Genomic DNA, 15,319 nt, shown 5'->3' on the forward strand with positions numbered 1-15,319 from the left:
ACTTTTATCTAAGTCAAGATTTAATGTTTTGAATCAAAACTTAAAGCCAATACCGCTTGATATCTTATTTTTAAAAAGCTAATATTTTTGAGCCAGGTAATATGCCATGGATGCTCTGACTAGAGCATGTTATGTTATTGGATCCTCACATCAGCTCTATGAGGTTGTTACTATAATTATGTATACCTTGGGGCACCTGGGTGGCTCAGTCGGTTGAGCGTCTGACTTCAGCTCAGGTCATGATCTCACGGCTCATGAGTTTGAGCCCTGCATCAGGCTCTGTGCTGACAGCTCAGAGCCTGGAGCCTGCTTCATATTCTGGGTCTCCCTCTCTCTCTCTCTCTGCCCTTCTCCCGCTCATGCTGTCTGTCTCTGTTTCTCAAAAATAAATAAGCATTAAAAAAAGTTAATTATGTATACCTTTTTGATAAAGATTGTGATGGCACAGAGAGGTTACTTATCTTGCCCAAAGTAACATTGCTGTTAAATTATAGGGTTGGATTATGAATGTAGGCAGCTTCCAGAATCTCTCTTTTTGTCAAATATTCTGTAAGCACTTAAAATATTCATTGATTCCCCAACCTTTTGAACTCAGGAGTGGTCCTATAATTTGCCTTAGTTAATGAATTTGGTGAAAATGGCATTTGCTGCTTCCAACGAAGAGCTTTCAGAGCTAGTCCATGGATAGTCATGTGCCTTCCCTTTTCCATGAAACTAGTGTAATGACAGATAAAGGACATTAGTCAGCCTGATCCCAACTTGAAGATAGTGTGGCACAGAATTAGTGCCAATCTGAGATTAACCCACAGAATAAAATTATTCATAGCTATAAGTCACTAAGAATTTGTACTGCTGATTGCTACAGTATAACCTAGTTGTCTCAACCGATATGGCTCATAACCACTATATTATCTGGATTTCCAACACATAGAATGCAAATACCTAGTGCCAAATCACAATTGATATTTTATTAGTTGATATGTATACCAGGTAAATGATGATACCAGATGATGCTTGCTTATTTTCTATATCTAAGAAAATAGTATAAATTGTTAGCCAATATTAACTAGGTAAATGTCCTTCTGCTTGATCTACTGATCAAAATTAGAGAAAGTCAAATAAATAAGCTATGCCAAAAAAAAAGAGAGAGAGAGAGAGAATTTCATGGTACATAATAAAATAAAGAATGTTTAAATAATCCAAAGCAATCAGATCAGATTTTGTAGTTGAGTCTCAGAAATAAATAGCTTATTCTTGCCCCTCATTATATATCAACCTGGTTCTCTCCTATCTGGACATATATTACTTGTATACATTAGGCTTTTATCATCAGAGAGAGACTGACTTGCTTTATCAGTTTTAATATGAAAGATTCCTCAAAAATGTTCCTGCTTGATTCAGATGCATAACGCTGGACCACTCAACTGTGCTACTGAGAATGGGATAATCTAGGCAGCCCATTTTAATAAAAGTCTTCCGCCCCTCCAACACACACACAGAAGAATCCACAGTGATCAGTCAGGTGAGTCCACATAAAAATACTGCAGCCCTCACAGTAGTCATATAAATAGTGATAAAAAGTTCCAGTTCCTGAGTGAGGAGAAGAAGGATCGTTAAGCAAGTAATCTGCTAATGTATAAATTCATCAAAGAAGATTTTTGCAATGATTATCAGTAAGTTAGAGGTTTTTCTCATTATAGTAAAGAACGATCATTTATAAGAGTATCTTGTCATTAATTGGAACACTATGATATTATTTTCTGGATAGGAAACCATGACAGTTTGACTAGTCTTCTAGTAAATTGTAATTCTCCACTTCCCTCTTCCTGAAAATAGCATTGCATTTCTGGCTTGTAATTTTCTCCTTATTAATTTTCCAGATCCCACTGGCAACTAGAGGTGATCTTGTGACACAGTTCTGGTCAAACTATGTAAGTGTAAGTAATTAGGAAGGACTCTGAAGAAAACATCTTAAATAGCATATTTTTGGCACAAACTCCTTAGTATTTTGACAATTTCATTTTATTTTTTTTTCTGGAATATACATCCAAAATCTGGAGAAGCTGGGGGCCTCTTCATGCTTTGAGAATGAGGATTTTGCAGTAGAATTCTAGTGAACACATAGACCATTCATGAAAAACCTTAACTGAAGCACCAGTTCTGATCTGCTACTCACCCACTTGGAAACCTCTAAAGGCATGAGTAACATAAATGCCAGTATATTTAAGTCACTCTTAATTTGATTCTCTTTAACTTACAACCAAATGTAAACCCTAGCCAGAGGAGTAGTTTACAAATTATAATTGTGGCCATGGATCTTACTTTTATATCTCAAACAAACCTTATTTAAAATAGTTTGTTGTTTTATGTAAGTGCAAATGCCATATTAAATCTAAAATGTGTTCATCTTTTTCCCAAGACGTTCTAAAGTGAAGTCTAGTTATTACATCTATAGATAATTATTTATTTTTCTCATAATTCATAATTTCCAGAGGACAGTTATTTCTCCTTTAGTGTCATCATAATGCCAATTTAGACTTTCAGCACAATACAAAAAGAGGAATTACAGGACAGTCATAACAAACATCTCCATTTAAGGGAAAAGGGACTTTTTTTTTCCCAGAAAGATGGCACCAAACATGGAGAAGGAAGCTCTTGACCTTTCTGAAGCTGAAACCAAAGCAAAAACTTTGAAAGCCAAGAATGCAGTTCTTGAAGGCATCTAGAAGAAGAAGAAGAAGAAGAAGAAGAAGAAGAAGAAGAAGAAGAAGAGGAAGAAGAAGAAGAGGAAGAAGAAAGAAGAGGAGGAGGAAGAGGAGGAAGGAGAGAAAAAGGGGAGGAGGAGAAAAGAAGATTCACACATCGCCCACCTTCTAGAAGCTAAAGACACTACTATTCTGAACACAACCCAAATATCCTCAGAAGAGCACCCCCTAGGAAAAGCAAAGTTTTACCACTATCTCATTGTCAAATTCTTCCTGACCACTGAGTCACTCTGAAGAAGATAGAAGACACCAACAAGCACTAGTTCCATCAGGCTGTGAAGAAACTCTATGACATTGCTGTGGCCAAGGGCAACACCCTGATCAGCCTGATGGATTGAAGAAGCATATGTTCCACTAGCTCCCAAGTATGATGTTTTGGATGTTACCAACAAAATTGGGACCATCTAAACTGACGATAATTCCAAATATAAACTTTTAATCATAAAAAAAGAATAAAAAGAAAAGAACAGAATGATCAAAACTTCATAATATATACCACATTGTGCTAGAGTGAAATACCAAGGTCTTCCAGCTATGAAGTAGAGTACCTTCACCAGAAATCTATCCACTCTATAATTCTCTGAGTATTTTTTGTCATGAACACAGTTCCATGTTTTCTAAAAGGAGTATAAAGGAGTACTTCATTTCAGCTCTATGTTATTAAGAGTGAGTCTTTTATTTTTTTCCCAGTAACAAGAACTGGGTTGTATTCAGAGATAGACAAATCATAGATTTCTGTTTGCCAGTATTCTCTGTCAATAATTTCTAAAGATCTTATCAGCTACATAGAATTCATTTCAAATAATTCATAACTAGTAACTTCAATGACAATAATTATCTAATATAATATACACTGAGCCCTCAATATATTTTGAATATGGACCTTTTTCCCCCCTCTTCATTATCAACAAACATGCCTTCCTGCAGTGGTTAAAAAGTAAATAAGTGTTGTTTCCCTGATCCAGTCTGAGAACAAAACCTATAAAATTTTAAAAGGAGGACTATGTTATAGTAGAATGGGCAGAGTATCAATTTAACATACAAGAATAAGGGAATTCTCACTGTCCTCTGCCCACTTTGATGCAGTCCATTCCTGACTCTATGGTTTGCCATTTATAGTGACCCACTCTGAAATCCAGTTTCTATATTATTAAGGATTTTGTCATCATATATGTTATAAAAACATTTAAATGTAGCTTTGTCAATAATGGAATGTATGTCTATGTAACAGAATGTGATGAGAATGTCTACTCAGGTATGACTAGATCTAAGAGCTCAAGTGATTTTATTAGAGCTCTACTTCCCCATCTTGTGGATGTCCTTGTCATTTCTTACACTGAATGCGCCTATAGATTCTCTATAATTGTACCAAAAAGATAGATGCCATCAGCTTTACATTGTTTTAAATATTGATTTTTTTGAGAAAGAGAGAGGGAGAGAGATATCAAGTGCAAGCAAGGGAGGGGCAGCGGTAGAGAATCTTAAGCAGGCTGCATGGTCAGTATGGAGTCAGATGTGGGGCTTGATCTCACAAGTGTGAGATCATGACCTGATCTAAAATCGAGTCGGGCCTTAATCGACTGAGCCACCCATGTGCCCCATATATAGAACTTCTAATCTAAAATACAAATTATCTTTCACATTGTCTATAAATTAATTCCAAGGAAGATTTGGGTGATCTTTGCTTGTATTACATGTTTACTTCTCTAGAAGGGATTGGAAGCAACATAATTTATGACCTGTCCAAGTGACAGATTGTTGCCTACAGGTGAACCTCAGAAAAGATAGGGGACACTTTCTGTTTTCTTTTCTTTTCTTTTCTTTTCTTTTCTTTTCTTTTCTTTTCTTTTCTTTTCTTTTCTTTTCTTTTCTTTTCTTTCCCTTTTCTTTTCTTGTCCTTTTTTCCCTTTTCTTTTCTTTTCTTTTTTTGTATTTCAGCTTTACTGAGGTATAAAACTGATATATACAATTGTAAGATATTTAAAGTGTACATTGTGATAATATGATATAAATTGTGGTATACACTTTGAAAAGATTCCCCCATCTAGTTAATTAACACATCTATTACATCACATATTTATTTATCTGTTTTGCAGTGTGTATGAGAACATTTAAGTACCAAGAAATAAATCAAGCAATCACTGAAACAAGGAAGAACACCAAAGGCATCGGCCTATAAACTAGGGGCCAAGGTCTGAATGTCAAGGATGGTGGAAACAGCCTTAAAGAGGTTGAGCATGATTAGAACTTTAAAATCAAACATCCTGCTGTCTATTCATATAGATCACCTGAATCAGTTTGTTGCCAATAGCTCTTTATCTAGTACACGAAGTATGTCACACTGAGTATGACCTCTATTTTTTCATATTTGAAGACAGCTGTTAATAGCATCTTTGTTCCATGTTGGGTTTGTTTTTTTCTTTTTTAGTATTTTAACTATTTTTTCTTTGTTTTTGACTTTTACCAGTTTTGCTGTGATATGAGTATATATGTATACTAATTTGCAGTGGCTGTAACGTATTACCACAAACCTAGTGGCTGAAAACAACACAAATTTATTATCTTATAGGTCTTGAGGTCATAAGTCTGAAATGAGTCTTATGGGGCTGAAATCAAGGTGTTGATAGGGCTGTGTTGTGTTCCTTCGGGAGGACCTAGGGGACAGTCTGTTTCCTTGCTTTTCCAATTTATAGAGCCCATCTGCATTCCTTGGGCTTCTGGTTCTGTCTTCCATCTTGAAAGGGACTCATTCTAGATCTACTTCCATTGTCATCTCTCCTTTTTGCTTATTTTTACCTTCCCACCTCCTCTTATAAAGACTCTTAGGATTACATTGGGCCCTTCTGGATAATGTAAGATAATTTTCATATCTCAAAATTATTAATTCAAGTACTTCTGCAAAGTCCCTTTTGTCAAATAAGGTGACATAGTCATAGAGTCTGGAGATTAGGACATGAAAATCTTTAGGGAGTATTAGTCAACCCACCAAATCTACTACACGGATGGGTAAATCAGTGTTTTAAACAAGTTTGGGAATTTTTATCCATTACTATTTTGAGCAATGTTTCTACATCTTTTTTCCTCTCTTTTGCAACTATAATTTCACAAATGTTGGAACAATTAGATCAGATCTGTTTTAACAGATTTGTCAGATTTAGTTCATTTTTTTTTGAATCTATATATCTTTGGGTTCTAGATTGGATAATTAATCTATAGAAAAGTTCACTGCTTCTTTCTTTTGCAATCTCAGATTTCCTGTTGATTTTACCTGGTGAAATTTTCATTTCAATTATCATGCTTTTTATCTCTAGAAATTTCCATTTTGTTGTTCCTGATAGTTTCCATTTTATGTTAACTTTCTCTATTTGTTGACTTGATAATAGAATAATTTCCTCTCCTTCTTTCAACACATTTATAAATATTTGAAGATTCTTCTCTGCTAAACTAATTGTCTGATTCCCGTCAGAATGAGTCTCTGATCATGGCTTTTATTCCTGAAAATGAGTTTCAATTCCTGTTTCTGTGCATGCCTATGATTTTTTTATTGAAAACTGGAATTACACACAAATTGTTGTTTGGCTTAGATTGTAAATTGTTCTTTGGAGGACTGTTAGTATTTATTTCAGTAGGCGATCATTTATGTCTTTGTTGCAATGCTCAGCCATGGACACCTCTTTTCGGGTTTTGTTTCCGTGGCTCCCTACTCTTCTATACTTGCATAGTTTAGAAGTCACCCAATATCCATAAAGGAATCATATTGAATGTCTCAAAAATGTCCACTTTATGTCACAGAAAGTGTTGCTTGAGGAATGCATTTAAAAGTACACCAAATTTGCAAACTCCCCACTTTCTCAGTTTTCATTAGCATCCTCTGAGGTCCTTTGCCCACGTTTCTAGTTCAGCAGGGACTTAGGGGTGGGGGAAGAGTTGTCACTATTGCTGCTGCTACTGCTGTTGTTCTTTCAAATCTCAGTCTTTCCATGGATCTCTCACTTCTAAAACCTCTCCAGTCTCTCTTCTGTGTCACCTATTCTGGATAAAGACACCCAGTCCTAGAAGTGTGGGAATAGTCTAAGACAAAATGTCCTCAAACACAATTGTTATTTGAAGCAGTAGTTATTCTTCATGAGGAAACACTTCTCAAGATGTTGTCTATCTTGGTCATTTTCTAGTGTCATGTAATAGTTGTTTTTGAAAATTTGTCCAGCTTTATACTTAGGTGCTACTTACAGGAACCACCTACCATTATGGAAATTCATGCCATCTTTACTGGAGTTATTGTCTGAGTTCCTTCCTTCCTTCCTCCCTTCTTTCCTTCCTTTCTTTCTTCTTTCTTTCTTTCTTTCTTTCTTTCTTTCTTTCTTTCTTTCTTTCTTTCTTTTTTTCCTTTTTTTCTTTCTTTTCCTGTATTAATGCCAGACATGCATTTTGACAAATTTGGTAATATTATAAGAAAACATAATTGTAGCTTAAATATTTTTCATTTGTTTTTAAGGAGGAAATATATGACTTAATTAATGTTGGAAAACTCAAGCTTCAGGCTATTAAAGAAATACATAGTGATTACGATTTTTTATGTACTACCTCATATAATTTCTTACTTCTGAATACACAATCCCTTTTAACTTCCTGCTTATCCTTATCAGCCCAGGAAATAAGATTCTGAACCATTGATATGCCTTAACATGAAGTAAAATAACCAAATATTAGTTGATTAAAATTTTTTCATCTGAGAGGGAATATTCCTACCCTTATCAGGAATAAAATGTTAATAGTCATACAGCCTGCAATTATCAAGACCATAGTTAGAGAGCATAAAAATATGTAGGCAAAATCAAGATTAGAGGATAATCATAGTAACATGTATTATTTGTTCACTATTATTTATTTCCTCATATTCTTTGTCAGGCTTCTTCGCAGGCATAATGTACTTTCTCATGCAATTGAATTGGCACTCCTGGACATTTGACATGCTTTGACTGATGAAGCATGAAAGGATGTGATATTTGTTTTATCTGAGCAAAGGCCATAATGTAATTTCTTCTTAAACTTCATACTCCTGCCTTTCACCATAAAAACATGACCCAGATTGTCACTACCCCTTGAAACTGAGTTCCAGAATGAGAAGGTATGTATAGGTGAGTCCAGCCAAGCCCAGAGAAACCAAGAGAGACCAAAAGAGTTGAGTTGACCCATGCCCCTTTTGTAATATGAGAAAAGAAACAATTTGCAGTTGTAATCTGCTGAACTAGTTATTGGTGATTTGTGACCAAAGCAAAAAAGAAAAAAAAAAAGACTAAAATATCAATCTCCTGTAGCTCTTTGAATATTTAAAATGGAGTATATAATGCTTCCTACCTTAAAACATATTTAATAAGAATATTATTAAATTAGGGGCACCTGGGTGGCTCAGTCAGTTAAGCATCCGACTTCGGCTCAGGTCATGATCTCACCGTTCATGAGTTCGAGCCCCATGTCGGGCTCTGTGCTGACAGATTAGAGCCTGGAGCCTGCTTCAAATCCTATGTCTCCCTCTCTCTCTGCTCCTCCCCCGCTCATGTTCTGTCTCTCTCTCCTTCAAAAATAAATAAAAACATTAAAGAAAAAGAATATTATTAAATTAAATGTACAAGTAAGAATTTGGAATAGTGGTATGTTTGAGTGCAAATACATCATCACTATCCTGGAGGTAAAATTAATAAAGATTTGTATCTTATTACTGGCTTATTATCCTCTTATATAATTTTGAGAAAAAGCATAATAGTACTATCTAGATATTTATCCCATTTCTATGGCAATTAATGATATAGCATATTTATATACTTCCATTGGGTATTCATATAATAAATCTAATAAAACTATGATAATTATCAGTCCCCTGCTCTTAGCAACAATAACTTATATTCAAGGTGTTTCTTAGTGGAATACAACAAATAGTAAATTAGAAATAAGAGTCCGGGGAAAATGACATCTAAAGTGAAATGTTTGGCTTAGAATATTTCAAGCTAATCATTACTCAAGCAGCATTAGTTCTACTCTTTTGTTGTTGTAGTTCTTTGTTCATGATACTGGAATTGGAGACACGAACAATTGCATTATTTAAGGATGGAAACTAAAAACTGGGCGGTACACAGGACAGATCCTCAGACAAAATTCAGGGCAAATAATTTCTAATCATTGCTCTGTCACTGACAAGTTCACAACAAAAAATTATATATACTGTTCAGCGTAATCCTATAATTGTTAAATGAAACATTAATTGATCTGCACAATTTAAATTACAACAAAATTTGAATCATTGAGAAAAGTGGTTACTATACATCATGTAAATATAAAATGTATATATTTGGGGCATTTGTATAATAAAAAAGCTTATCTCATCTGATTCTCCACGGTTATTTTCCATACCAATAGAGGAAAGAAATCTTATGATCTATTTGTATGCAGTTCCACAGATGTAAAGTCAAATTCTCTAAACTGTGAGTACTTGGGGCATTTTTCAGAGAGTCTCAGTCTTTGAGGGACTGTATCTGAGATAATTTTACTTGCACTGTATTATCGCTACAAATGAAGAGAAAGCAAGAAGCAACAGCATTGCACTTCCCTCTGTGGGGTGGCAAATACAATAGTAAGAAAATAAATTGCCTTTGCTGTGCTATGTTTTGATGTACTGCTTAACAGCAGGTGGGCCTCCTCTGATCATTGGTTGACTGCCTTTAGGAACAGTTCATGGCAGCTGAGAGAGACACTCCTAGGAATTTTATAATTGGAACAGAATACAAGGACTCTACAAAGTGTGATACCCTGTGGAAAATCTGAGAAGACTGGAATAATCAGAGACTATTTATTACAGGCAAAACAAAAAACCTGAAAACAACTTAAAGTAATCATCTTCTAGTGCATTTTTCCCCTATACACTATATCATTATGGGTAAATAAACAGCAATTTTTTGTGCTCAAGCTATTATGATCTTCATTATATAACTCAATTATTCTATATGGAAAGCTACAAAAAAGTTTACTCATGATTTCTGCATACCCATTAGGCAATATTGAATATTATAATCTTTACTTTTATTCCAGGATAATTAATCAGAAAATGGTAAACATATATGTACATATTATATGTGTATATGTATATATCATATATTATATATATTTTTTCACTCCTAGGTAATAAATATATATTTGTGTATATATATATATATATATATATATATATGTGTGTGTGTGTGTGTGTGTGTGTATGTATATGTGTATATGTATATACACACATATATACGTTTATATACATATATATTTATATACATACATACAATACATACAATTTATATACATATATATTTTTCTAAGCTCCTGCTAGGAATTTTAAATATGTTATTTTTCTCATTTTAAACCTCCTTTTCTAGTTTGAGAAAATCAGAGCAGAAGCATAGTTGATGAGCTAGTAACTGCCAAAGTCACGATTTAAACTTTAATAAGTCTGACTATAAGATTCATATTATTGTCATATTAAAGCAATTATTAACAGGATGCAATATTTTAATATGCATCATTAAACTGGGAGTTTGGATGGATATATACACACATACACACACATATACTTGTAAATTCTATTGTACCCATAGTAAAAATAATCTCAAATTTTCACATTTAGAAAAAAGAGTTTTGAATTGCTGATAATATAGTAAATATTAATAAATAAATTTGATATTATAGACAGAAAACCCATATTAACTGATTGTTTTTCTCCTTGCTTTGTCTGAGAGTAAGCTCAGACCCATGATTATAACCTTAATTCAACAATTGAAAATGAATTATGTGTGTTCTTTATGTGGCCCTTTTTGGTGCAGGGTGCCTATATATTTTTTTTAATTTTCATACCTGTGTTTCTTTTCTTATGTACCACTTCCAAATGTGACACCGGTTTATTTTGTTTGATCTCATTTTAGAAAGAAAAGTACATAGCAGTATCTTTGGGATCTAGGGATAGACATAGAGTTGTTAAACATGACGCCAAAAGTATAATCTATTAAAGGAATAACTGATATATTGTACTTCCAAACATTTGCTCTGTAAAAGACAGTGGAAGACAACAAAAAGGAAAACAGCATACTGGGGAAAAAATATGTACAAACAACAGGTCCAACAAAAACTATTATCAAAAATATGTAAGAAGTTGTCAAAAATCAAGAATAAAAACAATCCAATTAGCAAATGGGTAAAGAATAAAGAGTGTTTCTCCAAAGAAGGTATTCCAATGGCAAATAAGTATGTGAAAAGATGCTCAACTTCATTAGCCAGTAAGAGAATGCAAATTAAAAACACAATGGGATATCACTAACACAGCTATCACAATGGCGTAAGAAAGTAGTGACAACACCAAACATTGATAAGAATGGACAGAAACTAGATTACTCATACACTGCAACTAGCAATGTAAAACAGAGCCCTTTGGAAAACAGTTTAGCAGCTTCTTAAAAATAATTCATCATAGAACTACCATGTAATCCAGGAATTGCACTCTTAGCCATTTATCCTAGAGAAATAAAAATACATGTCTAGAGAAAAATCGAACAGAAATGTTAATAGCAGTTTTATTCACAATAGTCAAAAACTGGAAACAACCCAGATGTCCTTCAATAGATGAATAGTTAAACACACTGTCCTATTAAGACATGACATCAGCATCATGGCAGATAAGGCAACACTCCTTTGTGCTCCCCTTCCTTTAACAACTGAAATTTGGCTCACAGCCACAAACAAAAGTGCCCGTGTGGCAGTTGTGGGATCCAGCACCATCCACCAAAGGACCCAGGAGGTTTCTAGCCTACCTGTGAATTGGGTAATAGGCAGACAGACCTATTGGTATAAGCTGTGAAACCAGAAGGAACCTGCGAACCAGCCCCAGCCTCTGTTGGCTGAAGTCAGGGAACATTGAGAGAGTCCTGAGTTTTTTGTTTTGTTTTGTTTTTTCAAAGAAAACCTCCAAGTGGCCAAAAGGTACATGAAAAGATACTTGACATCACTAATAATCTGGGAAGTGCAAATCGAAACCACAGTGAGATATCACTTCATGTCTGTTAGAATGTCTATCATCAAGAAGACAAGAGATAACTAATATTGACACAGATGTGGAGAAAAGCAAATTCTTATGCACTCCTAGTGAGAATTTAAAATGGTATCGCCACTATAGAAAACTTTTACTGTTTTAATAAAACTTTTAGTGTTCAAATAAAAATTAGAACTAGCATATGATCCAGCAATCCAGATCCTTTAGAGGCTAGATCTTAAATACTTTCACTACAAAAACAACATTATGATTTGTGATGTGACAGAGGTGTTAGCTAATGCTACAGTGGTAGTCATATTACATTATACAAATGTATCAAATCAACAATGTTGAACATGTCTCATGTCAATTATATCTTAAAAGAAATTAAAAAGTACATCTAAAGCACAAAACAATCTAGTATAGAAGGTCTGGAGTCTAAAGGGTTGAGTGTTTGATAATCATTGGTTTTATTACCTGTAAAATAGGTTAATAACGGCACCTACTTTGTAGGAGTTCCCGTGAGCATTGTTATATGCATATGAAATGCTTAGCATAAAAACTGATCATAATATGTACCCAGTGACTATTAATTGTTATGATTTACTTTCATAATTTTAAATATAGTTACTAAAGTATATAAAATGACAAGGGAATAATAGCAAACACATTTATTTATTGATGAAAATAAAATATGTTGTACAAATCCCATATAAATGCCTAGGGAATATGATATTGAAGTGTTTATAGTGACAGGAAGTTAATAAGACTTAATTATCTACAGGAAGGAATTTGGAACCAAGTCTTGAAAGAGATTATTTATATAAATTGAAAAAAAGAGAGAGAATTATTTAAACAGAAAAAAAAAAAAACACCTGTCTTACAGTAAGGGAGTGCTAAGATGCACTAAGTACTAATAGGTACAAACCATGGGTATATGCAACAATCTGGATGAAACTCCAGAGAATTTTGCTGAGTAGGAAATTCAATCCCAAAGTCACATCCTGTATTATTCTATTATATAGCATTTCAAATGACAAAATTATAGAAATAAACATGTTTGTGGTTGGCAGGGTTTAAGGAGGGGATGGAGATCAGGTAATAAGTTAGAAAATATAAAAAGACAATATGAAAAATTATTGTGGTAATGCAAATGTTCTGTATTTTAATCAGATCAATGATGATATCTTGGTTGTGATATTGTCCTATAGTTTTGCAAGAGGTTATCATTGGGGAAAACTGAATAAAGAGTACATAGGATCTCTGTATTATTTCTTACAATTGCCTGTGAATCTACAATTATCTCAAAATTAAAAAATAATTAATCAAAAATATAGGAGCAAATCAAAATGAACAACATTGAATTCTTATTTTAGCTTTATGTAAAGCATAACAGTTCCTATCAGTTATGAGTCCCTACATATCTCTATACCATACCACAATTATATACCCGCATGAAGTAATATTGGGTTGTTCTCATTAATATGAACACTGACTTTGCATCAATGAAAATTTTCTCTACCTTCCTTTCTAAATATATGCTATCACTTTGGAAACGATGGGACAAAGGGCTTGAAAATAATATAACACAGAACATGAGTGAGCATCTATATGGCATAACTCATTACCTTCTTTTACAAATATATATCTACCTCTTTTACTGATGGAAAACAAAGGAACAAGATGGCCACGTCAATGGTAGAATTAAGAATAAAATCTCAGGTGTCAGACTTTCTCTAAATTTAACAAAGGTTTTATGAAGCACAGTATCTAATGCAAATAAAGGAAAGCGTCTCCAAATGAGAGCTAAAATGATTTAAAATGATGTTTTAACAAACTGCAGATAACAGGATGACACAACATTCATAATTTTAAACACTAATTTGTGATCTATAAATGCACACAATTGGATATATGTATCTTTGGAAAATAACTTTGACAACTCGATTTATAGATAAGTGCATGAATTACTATTAAAAATGTCAAATATGTACATCTGCAAACCATCCATGTCATATCTTAAAAAATGAAATACACAATATTAATTTGAGACTTATACCAATCTATGGACATTCTTTCAAAAGTGGTTGTTTCAGATGGGGAAATGATTCTATATTTTCTCATAGTGCCCTATTTTTTATATGTTTTTAAGTGTTTAGAGGATAATTTTGCTTTAAAACTAGGCCCAGAAGAATATTTATAATCTACATACTTAACTCTTTAACCCTCAATTTAAAAACCAAGTAAAATTTCCTTTTTAGCATACAGAAAACGCAATTTCATATTCAAAACAAAAGTATTTCCTGTTTTACGTGTAAGGAGGTTGTAAGTCACCACTCCATACTAACAAGGAAAATGTCAATGAACAGATGAAAAAAATCAATTTTTCTAGGATCCATACATAAGAGTGGCGAAGACACAGGACAAACTGTAGCCTCCAGGATTGAAGAGACAGACAGAAGAATGCAGGAGTTGGCTTACCAGAGCGGAGATTCAATAGTAGAAATCACTTCAGGAACCAAGGCAGGAAACCCTGCGCTGTAACTGAGGAAATGTTGGAGGCTCAGTGTGAACAACTCTTTCTGAGAGTTAAAATCTCCAAGGACCCAGTCATAAGCCCCACAAATCTGTGAGATTTATGTAAAGGAGATCCACCGGGTTCCCATGGTAAAATCTAGGAGAAGTCCCCTCAAAATTACCAGCAGGAAGTGGGAAAGGGGACCATTTTGAAATATGTCAGGCCACTCTGTTCTTAAAAAGGACTGTCTTCAGGGGTAACTAGTTAACCAGAGCCTAACTGGCTGGGGGGATTAGCAGAGCCTAATTGACTTGGGAAAAGGGAGGTATCCAACTGCAGCCCACCCTAGCCTTTCACATGGGAGAAGGAAAATACCCAATTCTAGTTAGCTCTAGACATCCTCTCCCACCTAAAAGAGAAGAAAAATAAAACTGAGAAAACACTTGTGAAATTCACAATCTGGAGATACAGACTCAGGAAAAGCCTGAGATCTAATCATAGGACTATTGAAAGCTTCGCCTCTCCCCACACCTTACCGTTACATTACTGGAGGTCTATCTACAGCACTTCCTTTTACATGATGGCCAGCTATCAAGAGAAAATTACAAGGCACACCAAAAGGCAAAAAACATAATTTGAAGAGACAGAGAAAGCATCAGAACCAGACATGGCAGGGATGTTGGAATTATCAGACCAAAAATTTTACACAACTGTTATTAATATTTCAAGGATTCTAATGGATAGAGTAGACAGCATGCAAGAACAGATGGCAATGCAAGCAGAGAGATGGAAATCCTAAGAAAAAAATGAGAAATCTCTGTACTTTTGTATCAATTTTTCTGTGTATCTAAAAGTGATCCAAAAAAATGAATTACATAAAAGAAACAATCTTCTATTTTTCTCTCTAAAGACAGTTATCTGCTCAATGTGAGGGGAAAAAGAGGTTCTCACCATGTTCCCTTCAATTGTGAATGTTTTGTGATT

General features: G+C 34.1%; 1 long non-coding RNA gene across 1 annotated transcript in view; it reads right to left on the reverse strand.

The window, feature by feature from the left end:
• The window catches only part of LOC128312968 (uncharacterized), a 305,360-nt gene extending 290,479 nt beyond the window's left edge, over positions 1-14,881 (reverse strand). The window contains exon 1 of the long non-coding RNA XR_008293010.1: positions 14,299-14,881. This is a non-coding gene — a long non-coding RNA (uncharacterized LOC128312968). The remainder of the gene's footprint in view (positions 1-14,298) is intronic.
• Between the last annotated feature and the right edge of the window lie 438 nt (positions 14,882-15,319).

The sequence above is a fragment of the Acinonyx jubatus genome, chromosome E4 (assembly GCF_027475565.1).
Source record: "Acinonyx jubatus isolate Ajub_Pintada_27869175 chromosome E4, VMU_Ajub_asm_v1.0, whole genome shotgun sequence".
Lineage (NCBI taxonomy): Eukaryota > Metazoa > Chordata > Mammalia > Carnivora > Felidae > Acinonyx > Acinonyx jubatus.